Source organism: Equus caballus, chromosome 2 (assembly GCF_041296265.1).
Source record: "Equus caballus isolate H_3958 breed thoroughbred chromosome 2, TB-T2T, whole genome shotgun sequence".
NCBI lineage: Eukaryota > Metazoa > Chordata > Mammalia > Perissodactyla > Equidae > Equus > Equus caballus.
The window spans coordinates 78,282,766-78,309,134 of record NC_091685.1 but is presented as its reverse complement, the minus strand read 5'-3'; positions in this window follow the sequence as shown (position 1 = coordinate 78,309,134).

Here is a 26,369-nt window from a genome sequence, read left to right as displayed (position 1 = left end):
ACCCAACACAGAAGCACCAAAATTTGTAAAGCAACTCTTAATAGAACTAAAAGAAGACATCAACAACAATGCAATAATAGTAGGGGACCTCAACACACCATTAACACCAATGGACAGAACATCTAGACAGAAAATCAACAAGGACATAATAGAATTAAATGAAAAATTAGACCAGATGGACTTAATAGATATATATAGAACACTTCATCCAAAAACAGCAGGTTACACATTCTTCTCAAGTGCACATGGAACATTCTCAAGGATTGACCATATTTTAGGAAACAAAGCAAACATCAATAAATACAAGAGAGTTGAAATAATATCAAGCATCTTTTCTGATCATAATGCTATGAAACTAGAATTCAACTACAAGAAAAAAGCAGAGAATGGTGCAAAAATGTGGAGACTAAACAACACGCTTCTGAACAAACAATGGATCATTGAAGAAATTAAAGAAGAAATCAAATATTATCTGGAGACAAATGAAAATGAGAACACGACATACCAAATCATTTGGGATGCAGCAAAAGCAGTCCTAAGAGGGAAATTCATCGCAATACAGGCTCACCTCACTAAACAAGAAAAAGCTCACATAAGCAACCTCAAACGACACCTAACAGAACTAGAAAAAGAGGAACAAACAAAGCCCAGAGTCAGTAGAAGGAGAGAAATAATAAAAATAAGAGCAGAAATAAATGATATTGAAACAAAAAAGGCAATAGAAAGGATCAATGAAACAAAGAGTTGGTTCTTGAAAAAAATTAACAAAATCGGCAAACCTTTAGCCAGACTCACCAAGAAAAGAAGAGAGAAATCGCAAATAAATAAAATTAGGAATGAGAGAGGAGAAATCACAACAGATACCAATGAAATACAAGGGATCATAAGAGAACTATGAAAAACTATATGCCAACAAATTGAACAACCTAGAAGAAATGGACAACTTCCTAGACTCCTACAACCTCCCCAAACTGAATCAGGAAGAAATGGAGAATCTGAATAGGCCAATCACAAGTAAGGAAATAGAAACGGTAATCAAAACCTCGCCAAAAATAAGAGTCCAGGACCAGATGGCTTCTCTGGTGAATTCTACCAAACATTCAAAGAAGACTTAATACCTATTCTTCTCAAACTGTTCCAGAAAATTGAGGAAGATGGAGTACTCCCTAACACATTCTATGAAGCCAACATCACTTTGATCCCCAAACCTGACAAGGACATCACAAAGAAGGAGAACTACAGGCCGATATCACTGATGAACATAGATGCAAAAATCCTCAACAAAATTCTGGCAAACCAAATACAGCAATACATCAAAAAGATTATACACCATGATCAAGTGGGATTTATACCAGGGACACAGGGATGGTTCAACATCCACAAGTCAATCAACGTGATACATTACATCAACAAAATGAAAAACAAAAACCACATGATCATCTCAATAGATGCAGAGAAAGCATTCGACAAGATCCAACACCCATTTATGATAAAAACCCTCAATAAAATGGGTATAGAAGGAAAGTACCTCAACATAATAAAGGCCATATATGACAGACCCACAGCCAACATCATACTCAATGGACAAAAACTGACAGCCATCCCTCTGAGGACAGGAACAAGACAAGGGTGCCCACTTTCACCACTCCTATTGAACATAGTACTGGAGGTGTTGGCCAGAGCAATTCAGCAGGAAAAAGAAATAAAAGGAATCCAAACAGGTAATGAAGAAGTAAAACTCTCGCTGTTTGCAGACGACATGATCTTATATATAGAAAACCCCAAAGAATCCATAGAAAAACTATTAGAAATAATCAACAACTACAGCAAAGTAGCAGGGTATAAAATCAACATACATAAATCAGTGGCATTTCTATACACTAACAATGAACTAACAGAAAAAGAACTCAAGAACTCAATCCCATTCACAATCACAACGAAAAGAATAAAATAACTTGGGATAAACTTAACCAAGGCAGTGAAGGATCTATACAATGAAAACTACAAGACTTTCTTGAAAGAAATTGACGACAACATAAAGAGATGGAAAGACATTCCATGCACATGGATTGGAAGAATAAACATAGTTAAAATGTCCATACTACCTAAAGCAATCTACAGATTCAATGCTATCCCAATCAGAATCCCAAGAACATTCTTCACAGAAATTGAACAAAGAATTCTAAAATTCATATGGGACAACAAAAGACCGCGAATTGCTAAAGCAATCCTGAACAAGAAAAACAAAGCTGGCAGAATCACAATCCCTGATTTCAAAACATACTACAAAGCTACAGTGATCAAAACAGCATGGTACTGGTACAAAAACAGGTCCACAGATCAATGGAACAGAATTGAAAGCCCAGAAGTAAAACCACACATCTATGGACAGCTAATCTTCGACAAAGGAGCAGAGGGCCTACAATGGAGAAAAGAAAGTCTCTTCAACAAATGGTGCTGGGAAAACTGGACAGCCACATGCCAAAGATTGAAAATTGACCATTCTTTTTCACCACACACCAAAATAAACTCAAAATGGATCAAAGACCTAAAGATTAGGCCTGAAACAATAAGTCTTCTGGAAGAGAATATAGGCAATACACTCTTTGACATCAGTTTCAAAAGAATCTTTTCGGACACTATAACTCCTCAGTTGAGGGAAACAATAGAAAGAATAAACAAATGGGACTTCATCAGACTAAAGAGCTTCTTCAAGGCAAGGGAAAACAGGATTGAAACAACAAAACAGCTCACTAATTGGGAAAAAATGTTTACAAGCCACTTATCTGACAAAGGGTTAATCTCCATAATATACAAAGAACTCACATGGCTCAACAACAAAAAACAAACAACCCGATCAAAAAATGGGCAGAGGACATGAACAGACATTTCTCAAAAGAAGATATAAATATGGCCAATAGACACATGAAAAGATGTTCATCATCGCTAATCATCAGGGAAATGCAAATCAAAACTACACTAAGATATCACCTTACATCCGTTAGATTGGCAAAAACATCCAAAACCAAGAGCGACAAATGTTGGAGAGGTTGTGGAGAAAAAGAAACCCTCATACACTGTTGGTGGGAATGCAAACTGGTACAGCCACTATGGAAAACAGTATGGAGATTTCTCAAAAAGTTAAAAATAGAAATACCCTATGACCCAGCCATCCCATTACTGGGTATCTATCCTAAGAACCTGAAATCAGAAGTCCCAAGAGTCCCTTGCACCCCTATGTTCATCGCAGCATTATTTACAATAGCCAAGACGTGGAACCAACCTACATGCCCAGAAACTGATGATTGGATAAAGAAGATATGGTGTATATATACACAATGGAATACTACTCAGCCATAACAAAAGACAAAATTGGCCCATTCGCAGCAACGTGGATGGACCTCGAGGGTATTATATTAAGCGAAATAAGCCAGTCAGAGAAAAACGAACTCTATATGACTCCACTCATAGGTGGAAGTTAATATATTGACACGGAGATCTGATCAGTGGTTACCAGAGAAAAGGGCGGGTGGCGGGAGGGCACAGAGGGGGAAGTGGTATACCCACAACATGACTAACAATAATGTACAACTGAAATCTCACAAGGTTGTAATCTATCATAACATTAATTAAAAAAAAGGAATATTTAAAACTTTATAGTAGTATTATGGAGTGTTCTCATACAAACAATTCCTGACTTATTTTCTCCTTTCTTTCTAATACTCATTTCTATCCATCTCTTCTATAAACATCAATCCGATGAGTTTAATATGTGCTTAATCTGCAAATGTTATTACAAAATATGTGTTGTTGTTTCTTGAATATTTATTTCATTTTACACAAATAGTATTAAGCTTTATGACCTTTTTACTATTTTTCTCATTCATCTTCAAATTTTTGGGGCCTGTCCATGGTGCTGCAAGTATTTTAGTCCAGACAATATATCCAATACTCAATATATCCATATTTCTAAATGTTTTCACTCGATATTTTAATTTGCATTTTTTCTGATTACTTAAGAAGTGTCCACAGCTATTGGGCTTACAAATTTTATAAAATTCCTGTTCCTTTCTTTGTCAATTTTATTATTGAAATATTTTTCTTTTTACTGTCCTGTAATTAGAGCCTTTTTATCCATATTATTAGTCTCTTTTTTAGGTTTAGATATTTAGAAGACATTTGCAAAAATCTTTCACTGGTTGTTTATCTATCTGTAAGTTTAGAGATCATCAGTAAATATAATCTTTAAAAAAATGTTTGTATATTGTTAAATCTGCTTTTTGGTTATTGATTATCTTCTTAGTGCCTTTTGGATCTCATTTAAGAAGTTTTCCCACTCCTTGGTAACAGAAAAGTTCTTACCAGTTGTCTTCTATTACCTTCATACTTTTTCTTTTCTTGTACCTTTATGATATTAATACATTTTGAGTGCATCAATATTTGGAATAAAGTAGTGATACAGCTATGCTCTTCTCCATAGACTGAGTTATTTTTCTCAACATTACCTACTAAAATAACACATCCTTTTCCCGTTTGTGAGAAACCATTTCTCATCATATATATATATGTGATATATATCATACACATACACACATACTCAAATATATACATATATATGTTTCTGTGACTTCTATTTTTTTCTCCTGGTCAAACTCCTCCTTCTTGTACTAGTTTAGTAGAATGGTTTCTTAGTATATGCCAATATTTGTAAGTGAGAGTACCCTTATCTTCTTTATCAAAGTTGACTTAGCTATCTCTGCAACTGAATACTTTCATATCCACTTTAGAATAAGATGGTCAAATGGCTCAGAATGCATGGATGAAAATCTTGCTTTGATTGTATGAATAATATGTCTTATTGTGGAGAAAATTGACATATTAGATATATAAATGTAGCTATTCATCCCTGTATATATGTTTCCATTTATTTAAATCTACTTTTATTGCTTTATTTATTAAGTATAATATTTGCTGTTTCTGTCAGCAATATACATTTTACAAAATTAGATAAGATACCATACATCCCTAGTATTCATAAATGAAACGGTCATTTTTTTCATTTGTCACACTTAACTGGCTAATAAAATTAAACAGTTTTTCTACTTTCTCCTTTTACTTATAAATGCTTAAACTTCTTTTCCAAGATAATGATTATCTGTTCATTACAAATTGCATAGATTTCACTCCTAATGTTATGAGCAATGAATAATATAGCCTCTAAATATTAAAGAAATAATAAAATATTAAATTTTGCTTGTTCCCTTAGAATGATTTCTCATTATCATATATATGTGATATATATCATATAAACACACACACTCAAATATGTAAAGTTGATATGCAAAGGACACAATAAATAAGACAAAATACATAAAACTTGAATAATCCAAGTGTAAACCTTTAACTAAAAGCTATATAGGGAACTGTATACACCTAAATAGAAAATTCACTTTTACATTAAACACCAAGGGAAAATTGTAAAATGTTTACCCTGAAATAATCTACAAAGGAAGTCTTATTTTTTCCCAAAGAATTAAGAGTGCACAAAATGTGATGGCCATTCACAATGCAATAAAACAGAAATTAATAATTTTTAAAATATGGTAGAAGAAATACCAAAATTTTGCATACTAAATAAAATACCACTTACTAACTCTTTGGTTAAAAGAAGAAATTACAAGGGAACTTAAAAATACTTAGAACTGAATGCCAAAGAAAACACTAGATGCCAAAATTTGTGAGGTACAGAAAAAGGTACCTAGAGAGAATTTTGCAGTTTAGACACAGTTACGAGGCAACAAATTAGGGAAATAAACCTAATGAGCTAGCAACCATTTTAAGAAGTTGTAAAAAATTGCAACACAGAAAACTAAACAAAGGAATAAAGTAATAAAAATGAGCATAAAATTAATAATATAGAAAACAAAGAATATATAAATAAGGCTTACAGAACCAATAGCAGGTATTTGGAAACCATCAGCAAGAAGGGTAAACTTCTAATGATGCTGCTCAAGAGTAAAGAAGGGAAAAACATATAAATGAAATTGTTAAATATGTACTAATACAATAGAGGTTTAAGATAACAATTACAGAACAGTATGCATGTCTACATGCTAATTAGTTTCATAATATACACAAAATGAAGAAATTTTTAGAAAACAATATGCTAGAATTTGGCAAAGAAGAATGAAGAAACTTCAATAGACGGATCTAAAGAATCTGAAAGGAAATAAAAGATGCCCCTCTATATTTTCTTTAAATACATTTGATACATGTGGTCCATGGTCGGCAGGATAATGGCCCTCCAAATATGTTCAAGACCTAATCCCAAACACCTGCGAATATGTTACCCTACATCTCAAAAGGGCATTGATTGCTAATTGGCTGAACTTCTGCTAAAAAGATTATTCTGGATTATCCCAGTGGAACCATTGAAATGGAATGGAACTGTAAAAGTGGAAGAGGAGGTGAAGTCAATCAGAGAAATGCAGCAATGGAAAAAGAGGCAGAAGAGATTCTAAGCATGACAAAGACTAAGCCCACCATTGCTGGCTTTGAAGCTAGAGAAGGTCATGAGGCAAGGAACGTGGGCAGTCTCTAGATTTGACAGCAATCTAGCAAACAGGGGCCACAGTCCTACAACTGCAAGAACTCACACCTGCCAACAATTCAAATGAGTAAGGGAATGGATCCGCCCCTAGAACCTCCACAAAAGAAAGTAGCCCAGCCAAAACTGAAAAGTTAGCCTGAGTTTCAGACTTCTGAAGTACAGAATTCTAAGATAATAAATCTGTGTTATTTCATTGTTTGTGATAATATCTAACAGCAGCAATAACAAACAAAAATATATGATCTGAACTTATTTTAGCCTTTATTTCCTGCCTCTCCTCAAAAATCCTGTGCTCTAGCTGTATTAATTTACTTGCAGTTTCACAGGTACCTCATAGATAATGAATTTTAAGCTTGGACACTTTTCAAAAATATTTTTCTCTAGAATTCTCTTCCTAAAGAGCCCTACTTAATTATCCAACAGAACAAAAAGGACTCTTCTCTGTAAAGACTTCTCTCATTCCTTCTCTGCAACTCTACCGTCTCTTTATTCTTTGGTAAAAATAATAAGACGCTGAGTTCAAAAGGACAAGGGCTGTATCTTATTTAATTTAAATTTTTGGCTTAAATTTAGGAAGAATTAAGAAATATTTGTTTCTTGAATGAATGGCACCTTGGCAGGAAATCCCCTGACTTCCTGAATCTAAGGAGTCAATCAGTATACAAAATAGGAAATAAATTTCAGTATACATGGAGACTGAGAAAAACATAGAAACAAGCCTTTGGAAACATTTTATAACTACCCAACACTGAGAAAAAAAGTAAGAAAGGACAATGCTTGGATGTGCTTTTCCCCTCTGGAAATTGTCTTTCTGTTGATCCATGCTTCAGTCAATTCACTTTGACTAATAGCCTACTACATCAATAGTGACATACCACTAAACTCCTGTGCACATTTTGGACCAGAAGAAACATCTTTGAAATTATTTCCAGGATTGCCTGACTGCCTGCATGTCCTCATCTTTTAAATATTTTATTTTCGGTGTCTGTACAAATATTGTCTATCTCTAAAGGAAAATTCTCTAGGGTAAACACCAGGTCTGTATTTGATTTATTTCTCAATACTTCTTTTTTTTTATAGAATGTAGCAGAGTATTCTTCACCTTGTATATATTCAAATGATCTAAATATTTTACTTTTAATTTAGAAAATGAAATAAACATGATTTCACTCCTCATTAGATTTTCCCTTGTTAGTCAAGCGAGTCAATCTGCCTCTCTCTGTGCCGGGCACCGCTATACATGGACCAATAATCGTTCGCTACTCAGAACACTTCAGATGGCTTACCAATTGTGAAACCTGCAACCAGAAGGCTGGTTGAGCTTATCTCTTGGTTACACTTGCTCCTGGGCTGCTGAGATAGTCGAATGACTGAGTGGTGCATAAGTTCACCTCAATATGTATCATGTGCTCTATTTTTAATAGTTTTATATCATTTATTGAAAATAATATCTTAGTTGGAATAGGAAAGAATCAATATTCAGTGGAGAGTTATCTTAATTTCTTCCTCCAAGTAATTTTTCCTGATCATTCATAAAGATTTTTTAAAATGACTGTTTACGTGAGTTTGATAAATCACTGAAGAATGAATTGACAAATAGAAAAATCGATTTTTAATGTCAAATGTGCAAAAATAAATTGAAAATAAAGTACTGTTAATTTCAAATGAAACTAGCATCTTAAACAAGTTACCACATTAGAAAAAACATTATATTTTAGAACTTTCCAAAATAAGACCAGATACAAACTCAGAATTCAGTACAACACTGATCAATCTTTGACTTTTTCCGAAGTGTTTCAAAATCTAGAACCTGAAAAAGACTCATTTACATGAAACACAAATATTTATTTTGAATCTCCGTGACAAAGTTATGAAAAAGCAATGTTATAAAAATCATGCAGGGGCCAGTCCGATGGTGCAGCAGTTAAGTTCACACCTTCCGCTTCGGCGACCTGGGGTTCACTGATTCAGATCCTGGGTGCGGACCTACGCACCACTTATCAAGCCCTGCTGTGGCAGGCGTCCCACATATAAAATAGAGGAAGATGGACACAGATGTTAGCTCAGGGTCAATGTTCCTCAGCATAAAGAGGAGGATTGGTGGCAGATGTTAGCTCAAGGCTAATCTTCCTCAAAAAAAAAAAGAGAAAATCATGCAACATTTTTAACTAGCTTCAGTTTTTATTCATCTTTTGGAAGTGGGAAAACTGAGGCTTACACAGGTTAATTATTTTAAACGAAGTTTGTTTCAGAGTCAGAATTTAAATATTTATCTATTTACTCCGAATGCAAATAACACAGCCAGTATTCTATATTTCCCTGTTCTCAAATTGATAAAAATAAGTTTAACTGGTTTTTATTCAGCACATACAAGTATGACTATAGTAAATCTTTCATATATAAAATATCCTTCATTCTTCACAGCAATGCTGTGTGTGATTATTCCCTACAGAAAGCACTGAATACAATACCTGTGGCAATTAGCAATGTGAGCCTCTCATACTACTGTTATTCTTGTTACCTTCTATTTTAGAAATTTAAAAACATTGAACTCAGGAACCAAGTAATTTCCCCCAAGGTCATATAGATAGTAAGTTGCTGAGTAAGAATTCGAAAGCAAATTTGTTCTTTGCTCTATTTAGTAGCATCTACCGCATCAAATCTGCAAACTATCAAGTGTGCAGGTCCAGATAGCATCCTGAAACACTCTTGTTTCTCGGATCGTCAGTGTCCTGTTAGCAATATCTGCACACCTAATGATGTGGTTGCCCCTTAATGAAAGCTTCTTGACACGATTCAAAGCAAATCCCTCCTGTATCTACTTAGATTGCACAATTAATCCACTAACCCAACAGCTTCATTCCTGAGTAGGTTATTTACTTTTGTGTATTCTTCGTGTCACTAGAAATATGTAAGATTAAAATTATAATATTAATTTCCACATTTGCAAAACACATATTTTGGATATTGGTATTTTCCTATAAATTCTCATGGAACCCTTATAGCAACCATCTGGAAAATTCTGTGAGATAAGACAAAAAATATTTTACTGCATTTATCAATTAAATAAGATAAGTTTAAAGAAGATGGACAATACGCAAGATTACACAGCTAGGACGTGGTGGAGCAGCAACTAGGATCTGGTTTTCTATGTGTGATTCCTCTGGTTTTCTCATCTCACCACACTCTCTGATCTCCTCACTAATCCCACTTTACTCCTGTCCCTAAGGTTGCACTTCCAGATTCAAAAAATGCTCTAAAGCTTCTCATAAACAGAAGATGCGGCTCTAACAGATATTTAACACCGTCCTCTTCTTAAATTGTTTCCTTTTAACAAGTGAACACATTAAATACAGGAGGAGGAATAAATGTATTCAAAGATCTCTTTCTGTTGTTAGTCATTTCATGCTCATTGCAAAACAAAAATTTGGTAAAACATTTAAACTTCAATGAGAAAATTTTCTTCTGTGAAATAACACTGGCCACTGTGGACACTGCTGGCATAGTTTCCTTTTAATGTGTATCCTTTTCCATCTATAATATTAAATATGGCAGCACACTATTTCTTTCATTTCATAGAGGTATTAAAAGTGAAATTGCTAAGGAAAATCACATCTAATTATCATTTCTGACTTGTGGTCTATTGGACTTCTTGCGTCACCATCATTTAATCCACCAGTCTTACTTTCAGAATTATTGACATTTTTAGCCTTGTATTTAAGTAGATTGAAAGTCTTATCTTCAAACGAAGAGCATATGATTTAAACTTAGTCTAATGCCATTTGACTTTTATATTGAAACTCATATTAAACCACATTTGTATGGAGTAGGAAAGAAATATTGTGTGTGTCAATTGGCTACTGTTTTATTAATTTCCATTCATTTAAAATGTCAAAAGTAAAGGAAGCAGTTAATCTCAAGCACAAAGTTAAGTTCAAGAACCCATTGAGGTATGATGTGATATTATTTAGAAAAAGTTTTATTATATAAATCTATAAAAGTTTCTGCCATGATTTTAAAACCTTTATTGTAAAATTTATAAGGCTTTAATTTCCTTAATTCTTGGGTGATAGGTTTAAAGTAAACGCAAAATCTTTTTCTAAGAATAAAAGTCATTTTCTATTTTACTTAAAAGTTTTCTTTTGGCTAGTCTCTAAAATTAACTATCCAAGAATGTACATGAGCCTGTGTGGATTGACTGCATGTTTTTTACCATCGATAGTACCTGTCCTTCTGTTCCATGTTGTGGCTTCCCAGCAGATAGGAATGCCATGGAGCCTTTGGAAAGACACTGTAGGTGAATCACAGTACAGCACTAACCCTTAAGGTTTTAGAACAGAGCTATTCCATCCTCTGCAGTTGACTCTTATCCTTCTGAGAAAGCGTAATACTAGGCCTTAGTAGAGACTAATACATGGCCAGATGACAACAAGCTCCAATGCAACCTACGTTGCCCATCATAAACAAGTGGTATCACCAAAAATCCATAAATGTGGGCATACACAGTAATATACTCTTATTAAATAAAGATGGATATTTTAGATCATTTCCAGAGTTATGTTTTTCAATTGACGCAATTCATGTTTCAATTGACACATTTCAATACCATTGGGCCTTCAGGATGACGTGCTAATCCCACTTCTGTAGTATTTTTTCCACGAATCACATGCTTGGAAACAATCTACCCAGAATCAGTATTTTAACAGAAAGTATAGGTGGGAAATCACTCATCCTTGTATCTCATTACCTATCTGCTAGAGTGATGTTTTAATTCACTTCTTAGATGTACAGTTTGATGTATACGATTCCCATTAACCAGTCATTCATTTATCAACCATCACCTAATTTTACTGAGATGGGATCTTGGTATCTTCACAGTATGTGGATCTCTGTCAAAAAGAAATGATAGATGGTTTTGTGGGAGAAAAAATCCCTAGAATCTTATGACTACAGTGCATTTTCTGTTTATAGCTTCCTTACAGCAATTTCCTTAGGTGGAGGGAATGTGGAGACCCAAATGCAGGGCATCGTGCTCTTGACAGTCTCCTTACTCCTGCTTATGGAATCATTACGTTGTAGGGTTTGAACTTCAAAAGATTCTTAATATAGAACAAAATTTATTAATGTGTTTACCTCAGAAGCCATACCTATGAATTAAAATATTAGAGGGGCCGGCCTGGTGGCACAGCCATTAAGTGCCCACGTTCCACTTCGGTGGCCCGGGATTTGCTGGTGCAGATCCCGGGTGTGGACATGGCACTGCTTGGCATGCCATGCTGTGGTAGGCATCCCACATATAAAGGAGAGGAAGATGGTTACAGATGTTAGCTCAGGGCAAGACCTCCTCAACAACAAAAGGAGGATTGGCAGCAGTTTGCTCAGGGCTAATCTTCCTAAAAAAAAAAACCAAAAAACATTAGATATATTTTTCTGGTTGAAATATTCAAGGTTTGAGAGCCCAGAGATAGAGAATATGCATAGCGTTCAAGTAGAGGAGTAAACAGGAAATATCTTTATGTTCTTTCACGTGTACAGTGTTCCACACATCTCATCAAAATAGAATCTATCATTTAATCATTATATGGGCAAATCATCTTATGGAGATTTATGAACACTAAAGCTACTCTTAGACCCAGATAATAGAATGCATGACTAATGTAATTGCCAGGTCTCAGTCATCTCATTTGACCTTTCAGCAGGATTTCTCTCAGAAGATTGATAATTTATTCTTTAAACCCTTTTTGTTTTACGAAGTAAGATTCCAGAATACCTCTTTCTCAGTTCTTCTAACTCATCTGTTGTTCCTTCTCAGTCTATTTTTCTGGGTCACCTTCATCTTTATGACCTTTTAATTATGGATTTCACCAGGGTTAGTGCTCATACCATTTCTCTTCTCTCTGTCCCTTAACTCTTAATGTGATCTTATCCTGTCTCATGGCTTTAATATTTATTATTATTATATATATATCTCATGGATAAATATATACATCCAGTCCCATTTTATACTCTGTAGTCTTGATTCCTAACTAATCTCCATTATGCCCATGGAATTAATTCTACATCACTTGTCTGAGAAAACTCACCAATTATTTTCCATCTCACTCAGCATATTATAATGTACAGATATGTCTTGTAACAGTCTACTGGCACCAACATTTCATCACTTCCAGTCAAGTGTGGAAACCTCACTTCCATTTAGGTCCTTTTACTTTCTCCAATTTTAAATATTATCTTGAGGATTACATGGAACTACAATTTTTATTTCAATGATCAAATATGATTTATGAATCATATATGTGCACATTCATATATAATCTTATAAGGAGTATTTTATACAAATTTCACAAAAACTCAAGAAAGAGTCTATTGTATGTGCCGATATTCCTGCTCTTTCCATTGTTCTTTCTTCCTTCTTGATGCTCCAAGATTCCTTCTTTTATCATTTCCTTTCTGTTTGAAGAACTTCCTTTAACCAATGTTTAAGGATAGATCGGCTATTCACAAATTCTTTCAATTTGACTTTGTATAAAAATGTTTATCTTTCACTCTTGAAAGATAATTTCACCAAATATAGAATCCAAGATGGACAATTTTTTTATTTTCAGCATGTGAAAAATATCATGCCACTTTCTCCTGACCTCCATGGTTTCAGATGAGAAATGAGATTTCGTTTGAATTGGTTTTCCCCTACGAATAATTTATTATTTCTCTCTGACTGCTTTCAAGATTTTATTTTTGTCATTAGTTTTCAAAAGTGTAATTATGATGAGCTCTGGTATAGTTTCCTTTGGGTTTATCATTTTTGTTGTATAAATAAAGAAGATATTATATGCTAGGGAACTACCAATTTATAAAATAGTAGCACAATTGTTTTGGCAGGAATAAGATAAGGAATATGGTAATGGAGAGATCAAAAAATGTCTAAGGCAGTCTAATATAACAATCAATTTAATAAATTCCACATGAATAAAGTAATTTACTATAGATCAAGAGGTACTTTAAAATTACTGGCTAAAAGAAATTTGACAAAGAAAGGCATAGAAAAAAAATACATGGCATGCACACACTTTCTATTGTATAATAAAGAATTTGACTGGTCTTTGTCACTGGTTCCTGGGAGAGAACCTCTAAATTTGGGGGATTTCCTAAGAGATAGAAATATCTTTGTTATTCATGGTGTGCTCTAATAGTTTATGTTAATAAGGTGACTCACGGTGGACCCCTATTTTATGCTAGTAAGATGACTCAGGATGGGGGCTGGCCATGCCAGAGAGACCAACAGTGTGATTAGAAGGTTGGGACTTTGAGCCACTTAATATCAGCCCAACCTTCAGGTAACAAAGAGGGTTATAGATTGAGTTCAATCACATGGCCAAAGATTTAGTCAATTATGTCTAAATAATGAAACCCCAATAAAATCTCTAGACACCAAAGCTCCGGTAAGCTTCGAAGGTGAACAATACTCTGTGTGTATTGCTACACGTTAACATGTGAGGAGGGTAGCAGGTTCTTGAGGATACAGAAGCTTCATGTTTGGGACTCTCTTAGACCTTACTCCATGAATCTCTTCTTTTGGTTAGTTCTGATATGTGTCCTTTTTGTTATAATAAAATTTGCATTCATAAGTACAGTACTGTCAGTAAATTTTGTGAGTCATTCTAGTGAATTACTGAACCTGATGGTTCAAACTCTCAAATTTGTAGCCAGCTGCTCAGAATCACGGGTGCCTGGAATACCCAGGCTTGCAGCTGTTATCTGAAGTGACGGCAATCTTGCGGAGGAATGTGTCCTTTACTTGTGAAGTTTGGCCTAACTCCAGGTAGTGACCTAAGTTATTGTGATCTAGTCATTGATGCTAGTTTTGTCAGTGCTATTAGGATAAATCCTGAGATTAGATTTTCCCAAATTTCTATTTGCAGATCAAGAAAGACTTCTCAGTATTTAATATTTTTAGTTTATTTTGCATTATAGCATGGTATTGTTTGTTTTCTATTTTTAAGGGAATTTATGTGCTTTAAAATTCTGATTGTGAGTGCAACAGTCAATGAATACATTGTATCTTTTACAATCATTACCCTATTTTATAATTTATAAACATGCTATTTTTCTATTTTCAATTAAGCTAAGGTTTTCAATGGTGGTGTAGACAATAGACTCTTAAAGCAGTCTTCATTTGATTTTCAGGATCCATTTATGTGAAAGAAATTGCATTATAGGATACATGAGCTTTTGATTTTATTTTGTTCATTAATTTATTTATTTCTGTGTGCTATGTTCCGTATCATATTACCTTATGTCCTTTTATTTTTAAATCAATATTGTCTTTTTTGAAATAGAACATTTCAGTTCAATACCCTGACTACAAGAATTTGGAAGTAAGAGAATTTTCTAAAATGTTATTCTTTCTGCAAATTGATTGCGATTGTGGTGGGGGTTGGGGACATGCACTGATTGATTCAAACCAGAATTTGAAAACGTGTTATGATCTGCTACAATCAAAAAGCTTTTAGTATTAAAAGCATGATCAGAGGAAGTATGCTAGGTTTATATCACGGCACTAATAGATTTATGCTTGAGAATTACAGAAAACAGATGATAAAGTAAAATAAAACACAACAAATACAGGAAAGAAGGTCTGCCTAAAACTATGCAAGACGAGGTAGAATAAGTACTTCTTGTGAATGTCTCTAAGTCTAAGAGAATATATTATCAAAAGGAGACATCAATTCTCCTGCCCTTGCCCAGCAGTAGAGTGAAACAGCTCTGGAACCACTAGTATCTCAAGGCATTTCTGCGGATGTACAAGGGGGACCACAGCTGCAGCAGCAGCAGAGACGCCACAGTACTCAGTGGAGTAGAGGCAGCACCTGTCAAAGTCTGCACCTCCTAGTGTAGCATCAACACTGCCTGGCAGTGCAGTGGAGATGTTGATGGGGCAAAAATACCCAGGATGACCCCAGTTCTGCCAGGTAGAATACGTCAGTGCCTGCTGAAGAATGCTGAGACTAGCAGGGAGCTGGCAGAACAGCACCTAGCAGGATAAATGTGCTTATACAAAGCGAATAGGACACCTTCTGGGGCCTGCAAAGGATCCTTAATAAAGAAATACTTGAGGAGAAATATAGAGGACCCTAAGGACCTCCTGGATAAGGTGCAAGTAAATGCCCATGGGTTTCATGTGAATATTACTAATGCAAACCGCAGACATTTGAGGTCTGGAGAAATTAAGGTTATGTGCAGGTAAAACTTTGTAAATTACATTTTTGCTACTAGGTGGTAAACTTGTAATTGTAGAAGAATGGATGGTTTATTAAATAAAATATATTTAAGTAGTTCAATAATTTTCTGAGTAGCTGTTATTACTGACTCATACATAAGTGCTGAAATATTTTAAAAAGAGTAACTGGAAATATTTGAAAAGTTACATTACGGAGATGGGGCAAAAACTGAGCCATTACTTTAAAATCTTAGCATTGCCCAGGAAAAATGATGAATAATTTATATGGAGTAAATACAACAATTTTCTATAAAATTGTATAAAGCACTATTTTATGAAAATATCTTCTCCTTCAAAGAGAATATATTTTCTGTGCTTTTTCCTGAAACATAAATGTTTTTGAGACATGATACTGAAAATATTGTCAAAGAACTTGTCTTTGATATATGCAATCTTCAGGTTGTGAATGAGTTGTATACCAAGAGTACTCGTTTATTCAATTTGTTCAATTTGTTTGAGCTCAGAAATGCATGCACTCACGTCCTCAGTGCAGAACAACTCTTCTGCCCAATTTTCACAATCCCTGAGAGGAGTCAACTACTAATTGGTGGTAATAGAACAGTGGCAAGATTAAGGGGAAGAAAAGATGGGAATAAGGACTACCATATTACCTTCCTTCATTAACTCTATGGACAATCATATTGATTACCCCTCATACTCCATCATATTCCATTATTCACCAGCTTTAACATCATTATCCCAGCCTCTCATAGCCTCCCAAACCCACATCCACTTGAGCCCTGTTTCAGTTTCCACGGACCTGTGTTTTGGTACTTGGGAAACTTACCTTCCTACCTTCTCATAAGTGCGGAAGAAAAGGATAAAAGGAAATTCTTCAGACTTGCTTTCAGAGTTAAAATAAAGTGTGGAGCTGTGAGCATGAATATCTACCATTTCAGGGTAGAACTTAGTAAGTGATTTATTTTTTCAACAAAAGTTTATTGAGGGTGACTTTATGGAAAGTGCTGGGAATACAGTGGTGAATCCAGCCCTTGACCACATGGAATTGACAGTCTAATGAGAGAGATAAACAAAAAATCATAAAAAGTAAAATCACACAAATGAAGACAAAAGAGCTAATTAGGACAAGTGTGTGGTACTATGGGAGCATATATGGAGACCACAGAGAAGTCTTGCCTTCATATATGACAACTGAATTGAAATCTGTCCAATGAATAGGAGATAATTACAGGTAGTATGTGGAGGAAAGCAGTCCAGGGACTGCCAGAAGCAAAGTCTGTGGAGAGCACCAGGGACAGGAAGCACTAAGGACTAAGCATTGTGCAAAGCCTTTGGAGTGATTTGAATGTGAATCAATGTGCTAGGAAGGAAGGAGAACTGACATAATCCCATTTATATTTCAAAAATAGCATCTAGATGTTAATGAGTGGATGCAGATAAGAGTTGGGACAGGGAGAATGGTTATTTAGGGGTCTATTCCAACACATGGTAGTAGCTTGGATTAGGATGATAGTGTTCGAGATAGAGAGGTGTGAATGAATTCTGGAGGCTTTAGGAGATTTATCACTGGGTCTTGTGATGGACCAAATACAGGTAATGGGAAGGAAAGTTGTGAAAAGTCACTATAAGATTTAAAACTATTAGATTAAAAGAGCAGACTTTCACAATTGCATAGGAACCTTGATACATATTGCAGAGAGCAGAGAGAGCTTTCTTGAAATCTTTTGGCTCATATATGACATGGACCCGATCAAAATTACACCACTTGCCCAAGAGTAAAATAAAAATTTTCTGAAAGTGAGAACCAGAGAGACAGCCAAATGGTCACAAACCCCAGGAGGCAGACGCACAGCCAAGATCTGGGACAAAGAAAGGACACAACTGAAATATCAGGAGATCTCCTAAACCATAAGGCAAATAGGGTCGAGAATGTGTGAAGATACTGCTAAACTATCCCATTATCAAGTGTGCTTAGTGTCTCCAGCTGTGACTCAGATAGAATTAACCTGGGGGCATGTAGCACTCAGACTCTGTATCCTGATGGACAACTTCTAAGTATTACTCAACTCTGTTATGTTAAGAATTTTCAAACCAGAAACCTCAATTTGCCAGAGATGTTTGAACTGCTTCTTTTAGTTTAGAAAATGAATTTAATTATTATTAGAAATGTTTGTGATTAAATATAGAGATGGCTAAGTAATTAAAATAAATAAAATTAATCTTAACAAGTTTAAAAACAATCTGTGCATGTGAAAATGCAAATAATGTTTTTAAAAATAAAACATATAAAACTATAACAAATCTTATAAATTATCCTAATACATTTATTTTGAAATTTATAGCATGTTGCTCTTTTACTTTTAATCTAAAATATTTGCAAGAATTTGTCTAGCTTTTAATACAGTGTTGTCATGTACAAGAGAGTTAAAAATTCACTCTTTTGTTTTTTATTTTATTTCCAAGAATTTGATATTTCTGACTATGATTGTCAAGCTTCTAAGCATGCTCCAGTGATCAGAATTACTCCTCAAGCAGGAAGACAGAGAATTTTGAGGGTGGAGGCGAACAGTGTATGCAGGAACCCACTGAAGCTTCAATGGAATCCAGAACAGAATGAGACACTATAGGCCAGGCTCCAATAGCATCGATCACAGCCTATGCATTGCATAACTCAGATCCACTTCTGTTCCACATGCAGTTCAATCTATCCTTTCTTGAGTAGACCAAAACGACCAGTTGATAGTAATAACTTTAGGATCTATGGAAATTCTACCATGTCAACTGGCAGAGTCATTTCATTCTTGAGATCAGGCCATCTAATCCAACAGAGCCAAAAGTGGCGGGAAGGATAATTTTCTCCAAATTGTGCTTGGGAATAATGGTGAGAGGAGCCAATTCTACTTTCACTCTTTGTTTCCTTGACTCATATCCTAGGTTTTCGGAATATAGCATCTTACAATGGTTATTTGTTCAATGTATATACCACATCTAGAAATATACCCCAACCCTCTATAGGGTCTCATTTCAGAGTTGATACTTTATTTATACATTTAAGAGGTCACTCCAACGTTCTTTCTGGCCTGTAACCTCCAGGTAATATGATATAAAATAAAACAAATAGATCCATACCATAGGCTTAGCACTGGTCCCTGCTGATGACAGGTCACACATTCAGTAGCTGGGTTAATACGGGATACCAAGATCTGCTCCCCTTGTACCCATCACCAGATCTACCCACAAGCCTATTCCCCAGAATTTCTTATATATGATCTTCTACTCTTGTACCTTTGAAGATTGTAAATATCCTTCCAAGCTTCCAAGGCATTTGTCACTGCCCAGAAATTTATATATATCCTTGCTTTAACAACTTTTCCTTCTACTCAAAGTGGATGCTCAAGGGTATGGTTCAAGACTCTAGGTGATGGAAAGATTTTGACTCACTATTGTCTTCAGGACCATCTCTAATTTGATTGTAATGTAACGGAAGTCCATTTTTGGGGGAGGAAGGGGTCAAACAAACTTATCTAGCTGATCCATTCTTAATTCAGGTCCAAGATTATTTTTGTACATCAGCAACTCAGAAGGAATCAGTCCCCTAGCCCCCAGGACACCACAGGGGTGAGATTAAGGAGTCAGTGCAACGAAGAGACATGACATAGACACACATAATTATTTGCATCACTCACTTGTACACTCTGCATTTTATTAGACTTCATCTCAAAGGTACTGCTTTCACGATAAAATAGATTGCTGCTGCAGTGCCTGAACTTATGATTTGGCATCTCTGACAGATCAAGTTCACGAGGGTCAGCTCTGATCCCACCATCACTCACTGTCCCATGACCAGGTGCTCATTATGTACTGGGACCTAGTAGCATGTCAGAATCTGCTAATTTTCTGCTACATAAATCACTACCTTTCTCTGGAAATGTAGGCGTCTTCACTGTTATCTGCCTATTACTGTTTCAAGAAACTCCATACAACATCTTCATTTACCTCCAGCACATTTGGGCCTAACAGATAAAGTGACCGAGCTGCAGAACGGCTTGTGCCAGAGTCTGGACCTGCTGCAGAGCACAGTCTTGCTCCCGGTGCACTGACAATTGGCAGCCCTAGAATTATCTAATAAATAGGCTGAAACAGTATTCCACAAAGAGCTATATTCTGCTCCCAAATCCAAAAAAGCCTACAGAAGGCTGTTCTTTTTATTAGTGGCAGGAGAAGTAAAATGTAATAATTTATTCTTGCACAGGAGGGATGTCCTAGCATCGCCAGACAATTAAAGCCCTTAAAAATGTGCCGATGTGACAGGTCCCTGAATCATCACAGGATTTATTTTCTACTCTTTCTTGCACGTGAATCTTACCAGGGAAGTGAAAGTACTTGCTTATTCCTATTCATTAGGTCCCCTTAACGTGATTCATCAATAAAGTTAACTAATCTGATGTAAGGAATATCAAGGGGACCAAATTTCCTTTAGATCTATTTTAAAATGTGTAGGAAAGTTATCATAGCTCTAGGGCAAGGCGCTGAATGTGTACTGATTCAGATCTTCTTTACTTACGGAAATTGAAAATAGCACACCATCAGATCATTAGCTACGTACCAATTTCCAGAGCTGATTAAATCTTTTCTCATAAAGACATCACCTTCACCATAGCAGCCACTTTGGGACTGGTACCTCACTATGTTTAGGCAGTCCACTGTCTTCTGTCAATACCCATTTGTTTTTTGTAGTGGTGGTGTTGATGAATTAAATAAACTGTGATGAGGACTAATAACACTGCATCCTTTTAGAAACTAATCTCTGCCATTCCACACAGGACATGGCACTGATTCTGCTTTACTATCTCTTTTAGGTAGAGCAAGCTGTTTCAGAGACGTCCGTCTGGCTTTTCTTACCACAATGACTCTCATTCCCTGGGCTAGGAGACTATTGTGCTAGTTCTGTGAGCTACTAATTATATTCAACTCAATTGTACATTTATGGACCACAAAAATAAACACAAGTTTGGTCTGTAGAGCCATAAGACACCCAGAAGAGGGATTTGTAACAGCATGCCATTTATCATCTAGCCTTCTTTTATCTCCACACTAAGTGGGGAGGGGCCATGATGGGGTTTCATGTCAGCTGAATCCCACAGCTTTCAAAAGATCTCAGTTTCCCTTTTCCTCAAGTATAGTAACTTTGATAAAAATTTTAGGTCCCTTTGGGGAAGAGTTGGGCTGATATTTATTTTAAACACTTGTTATGACATTGAAGGGCTCTTCCTCAAAGGAACCTGGCCTCTTTTTCAATCAGTGACTTCTAGGTCTGAGAACCAGTTAGATCTGGAAATTGTCTGAGAGAGTATGAGTTTCCATCATAGCAACAGGCATCAGTATTTTGCTCATTAACTCTTGAGTTTTTGGTTTTATAAATTAAGTCATATCTTCATGGGTTCCCAATCTCCTCCGTCCTGGGAACACGATGGTCTATTAATCATCATCTCAGATCCCTTCTTGTAAGTAAAACCATCTTTCTTCTGAGGGTTTAGTGTCATCACTTATTCTCTGCTCTTCCAGAATAGTATTCTCCCCACTAACACTATCAAGCCCAGTTCTAGAGCGGCAATCCCTATCATCAATCCTGGCCTCAGAGGATAGTTATAAAAGTGGCCTACAGATACACTGAAAGTCATCAAGCAAAATAATTTTCACATGACAATTCCTTCTCATATCTCCTTCCTCAACACACACACACCTTTAGAAGAACGTGAAGTGATTAATATAATTGTTTGTCCTTTGGCCATGGCATAAAACCTCACTTGAGAGTCTTATTCATGCTTTTCAAAACCAATCACTCTACAGCTACGTATTTTCAGTGGAGAGATGGTCCTCAATAGCAGTTTCTGGGCAAAATGTGGTCTAAGTATATGCCGAATGAAATATGATATTGGAATTCTAAAACTCCTCATTATATTGCTGGGAAATTGGAATAAAAGCTAAAAGATTTTTTAAAGGGTCTTGATAATTTTACATTTTAAAAGATGACTGCAATTTGTATGGGGTTCTAGTGAATTCAGAAACTGAACATTAGGATTTGATTATTTTTCTACAAGTACACTCAATTATGAATTGAGTATTTCAAGGTTTCTATCCCATTAGTGGGGCATATATACTTAATTACTTCACAGTTAAATTGAAATAATATATCTATGATAGCTTAATGTTCTACAGAAGAAAATAAGAACCCTGCCTAGGTAGTTTCCTGTCTAATGAAGAGCTTCCAATCATTATCTTGAGTCACACATCACATATATTGGAAAATTGGTCACACTGCCAAATGTTTGAAACCCTAGCGAGATGTATGATTCACAGTGTAGTCCAATCATAATATGATTAAGACTGAGAATTACTAGAAAGTAAGAATACATCTGCTGTCACAAACGTCACCTCAACAGAAGAAATGATTAGATATATGCTACTACACTGGGAGTGGAGAAAATAGCAATCCAACAAAAGGAGTTGGCTCAATGGAAAGTAACCATTTTCTACATACTACATACTACATACTAAGTGTAGTATACTACATAACCATTTTCTACATACTAAGATGCAGTCAAAGTGATGGTAGAGTTCTAGAGAATATAGAAATACCTTTGTTGGTAAATTGCAGACTATGAAGCAAAAGTTATTTTCCCTCACAGGAGTTAGCTATAAATAAGGTCAATAAAAAACAAACAAATATCTTAGTGGCCTATAACAATAAAAGTTCATTTCTATTACATGGTCATTCTCAGTTAACAGGTACTGTTGAACATGCAAGGGACTCTAATTCTCAAGTTATCCTCACCCTGGGACCAAGGTCGACATCACCTCTGTCTGGAGCCCTTCACTCAATAGGGCATAGAGAAAGAGAAAATATATCCAGCAAAGCACTTACAACTTCTTCCTGGAATTGATATCCACACTTCATTGGCCAAAGGCAGTAACACAGCAAAGCTTGATTTTAGTTTAGTAAAAATAAACACCTCCTCTATAGTTGGGAAGTAGGTATTTACGAACAGTAATACAATTTACCACAGTGGACATCAGAACATATTTCATTGTTGCCAGTGAAGCTAGGGTCACAGGCTCCCCTAGATATAAGCATTCTGTCATTTGCAGTGGCCAATCACTGTAAGTATCAGTCAGCCATCTCACACTTTGAGAAATGTTTTTCTTGCAAGTCAAAAGTAGAAAGATGTGGATATCAGTAAATGAATAGTATTGACCCTCTCTCCTTCAGCTCAGGGATATTTGCATCCTGAGAGGAATGGATAAACATTATGAGTTTGGAATAGTTTTTATTAGAAAATAATTTATAGGTGAAGTAACAGTGGTCCCCAGAATGCATCCCATCATAAGCCAAGATGTTATTTCTAATCTATAACTTCAGATTAAAAAAAAAAAAAAAACTGTGTTACTGCAGCAACAGTGAAGGACCGGAAAAGGAAATGCAGAAACAAAAAAGTGATAGCAGATAATTAATTTAAAATACAATATTATAAAGATAAACAAGAAAGCGATCATGGAAATGATAGTTTATAAATAAATTATCTCTACAGTCAACATTAATGGACTTGGAATTCTGAGCTGAAAAAAAGTCAGAGGATCATCTAATTAGTTATTTATGAAAATAAATCAGAATATACATTTTTCAGTGTTCACTTTCCTTATTCATAGGTAGATTTTAGAAAGAGCAAAGTCTTCTTTCCAGTCAAAGTAATTGTTGAAGAGTTTATCTCCTCTTTTTCACCTTCCCATAGGAGGGCATGGTTCTCAAGATAATCAAGAATTGCTAAACATTTAACCAAGTGCTAGCTCGATCTGACATCAGATCCATCAATAACTTGGTGAGGGAATTAAGCTTTACTTAAAGAGCAAACGAACAAATACCAACAAGTTTGAGCTATTGTGAAGCAGGCCCCTGGGGATGTCAAATCCTTCGACCTCAGGCCAAGAGTGAGAAAGAGGATCCTTGAGATACTGGTATGACAGTCCTCTGTGGCCATGACCCCAGCCACCTGTGATTAGTACTGAAGGCAGTAAATTACAAATTGTTGGACATCTGAATTTCGCAGATTCTGATACAAACTACAATGTGGAAATAATTGACAAAGTGACAGGTGTAGTCAGTTTGATGTGACTGATAAGTGGACTGATTATTCTGAAGTGAACAGAGAAATAAGGTTCTACCACATTCCTGAAATAAAAGCAGCTCCCCTTTCGATAAGAATGTTATTATTTATAAACCCTTGAGAATATGACTTGTTAGTGTTTCTGGGTAAAAGATCTAACTTAGGTAAAGAATGTGCCAACTTTAGCCAATTAAGTCTTCAATGAGACTTCCAGAGTAAGAGGGGACTGAGAGGTTACATGGGTTATAGTGTAAAACTATTTCACAAGGGTAGCAAAATGTGGGGCTGTTTTCAGTGTTGGTGTTTCTGCACCTTACTGCACCCAGAGAGTCCTTGCACAACATAAAGGCCAGTTCTCTCATGGACTAATAGTTGGATTTTCAGCCACAGCAATAGGCAGGTTATACTCTGGGCAATAAACAAGTCTTCTAAAGCAGAAATGTATTTATTGGGAAATCGTTATTATATGGAAATGTGAACTACTCTTTTGCCCTTACCTCCAGTCCCCCAATCTAAGGAAATATGTGGTCACAGTCATGGACTTCATCAAGGACATGGCAGTGTTAGTTACAAAGGTCATTCATTCTTCCAATGCTATGAAAAAGAACTATACCCCCACCTCAATTTTAGTACTCACTATACATCCTCAAAGAAATGGGCTATTTTAGCTTGAAACAAATTTAAATGTTATACAAAAATACCTTTATGCAAATCTTATGTAACATACACTATTTTTCAATATACACTATACTATGTTCTTTTATACAAAATTGTTCTTCCAAACCTCCAAATCATGAATTAATCACAATTCTATAGCAAAATCAAATACTATATTCAACTTTTTCACCCAAAGAGGAGGTTGGTGGAGAGGAAGTGATATATTAGAAACAATCCAAGAACTATTTATGGAGAACTAAATATGTTCCTGATATGGTTCTTAGTACCTGAAATCATTAGTGAAACAAACAAACATCCCTTCCCTCTGGTGCTAGAGAAACATTTGTGCCTGTGTTTGTTGTTCTACAGGCAAATATGGAATATACTTATTTAATCACATATGTATGTATATGTAAATATACTCAATATACCCCTATCAATAATGTGTCCATAAAGCAGTACAATTTAGATTGAAAAGGGGGAAAAGTAAATATCTTATTTTGATGAAAAAATATTGAACTAAATAAAATTCCCTTTTCACATTATAATTGAAACTTGCAAGTCAGTCATATACTGCTCTTCACAGAGAGATATAAAATATTACTTTGGGGATACAATTCTAATCCGTATTTAATCATTCTTCTTCACTTTGTTTATTTGAATTAATGAGTATCTTGATATTTTACACTTTCTGTATTATCTATGAAATATTGGCAAAGCAATGGAAATCAGAAAGAAAATTTCTTTTAAATTTAATTTAAAATAGTGATGAGACTAGAAATAATAAAAACAATAAAGAAAACAGTATATTTGCCAGAAGTGCTAGAGTACAGTATTTTTTCTCTCTTCCTTGAAGGGGCTGAGGAACATATCATTTTTTAGAGATAGAAGATATGGAGAGATAGGGATATGCATTGACATAATAGTCATTACCAGTACTCTATTCCTTCATGGTTATGTGACTTAAAAATACCTGGGACATCAGATATATCTAATGAGTATTTTAAATCAATTTCCTGAAGAATGTATAATACAAATGCTCTCCCTTATAAAATTTTTAGTGAAATCTGCTTGGGTGGATTTAATTATTTCCTTTTCCTTTTTTTTTTGTTTTGGAGGTGTGTGTATATGTGGTCAGGGGGATGGCAGGCAGGTCCAGAGAACAGCTCAGGATAATTTAAACTAAGGTATAGAACCTACTTATATACTAGATTAAGGAAGTACCCTAGCAATGAGCTAGAGAGCACTGGAACCAATGATTTCAACTTATTGGATGTTTGAATTTGGAGAAAGGAGATTGATTAGGAATTTTAATATAATAAAAGTGCAGAACAACATTGCTATAGACAAGGAAAGCATCCTAGAAAGATAGGATCACAAACTACATGAACATTATGGCAAAATAAAGCAATACCTATTTTTAAATGATACAAGATTTGATAGAACAAAATAAAAATGAAAATCAGAACTGGAAAATTCTGGAATGAGGTGATCTAAATAAAGGAAAACTTCATTTCAGAAATGAAGACCAGGCTAGAAAATAAAAAATAAGAATGAATAGGCATCAAATAAATGTGTAATTGAACCAAAAAAGAAAAAAGATGACTCATTTATAATAAGAAGACTCCATAAGGAAGAAAACAAAATCAAGTAAATGAAAATAAATGCTAAAATGTATAACTCAAAGAAGTCCCCCCTCTCA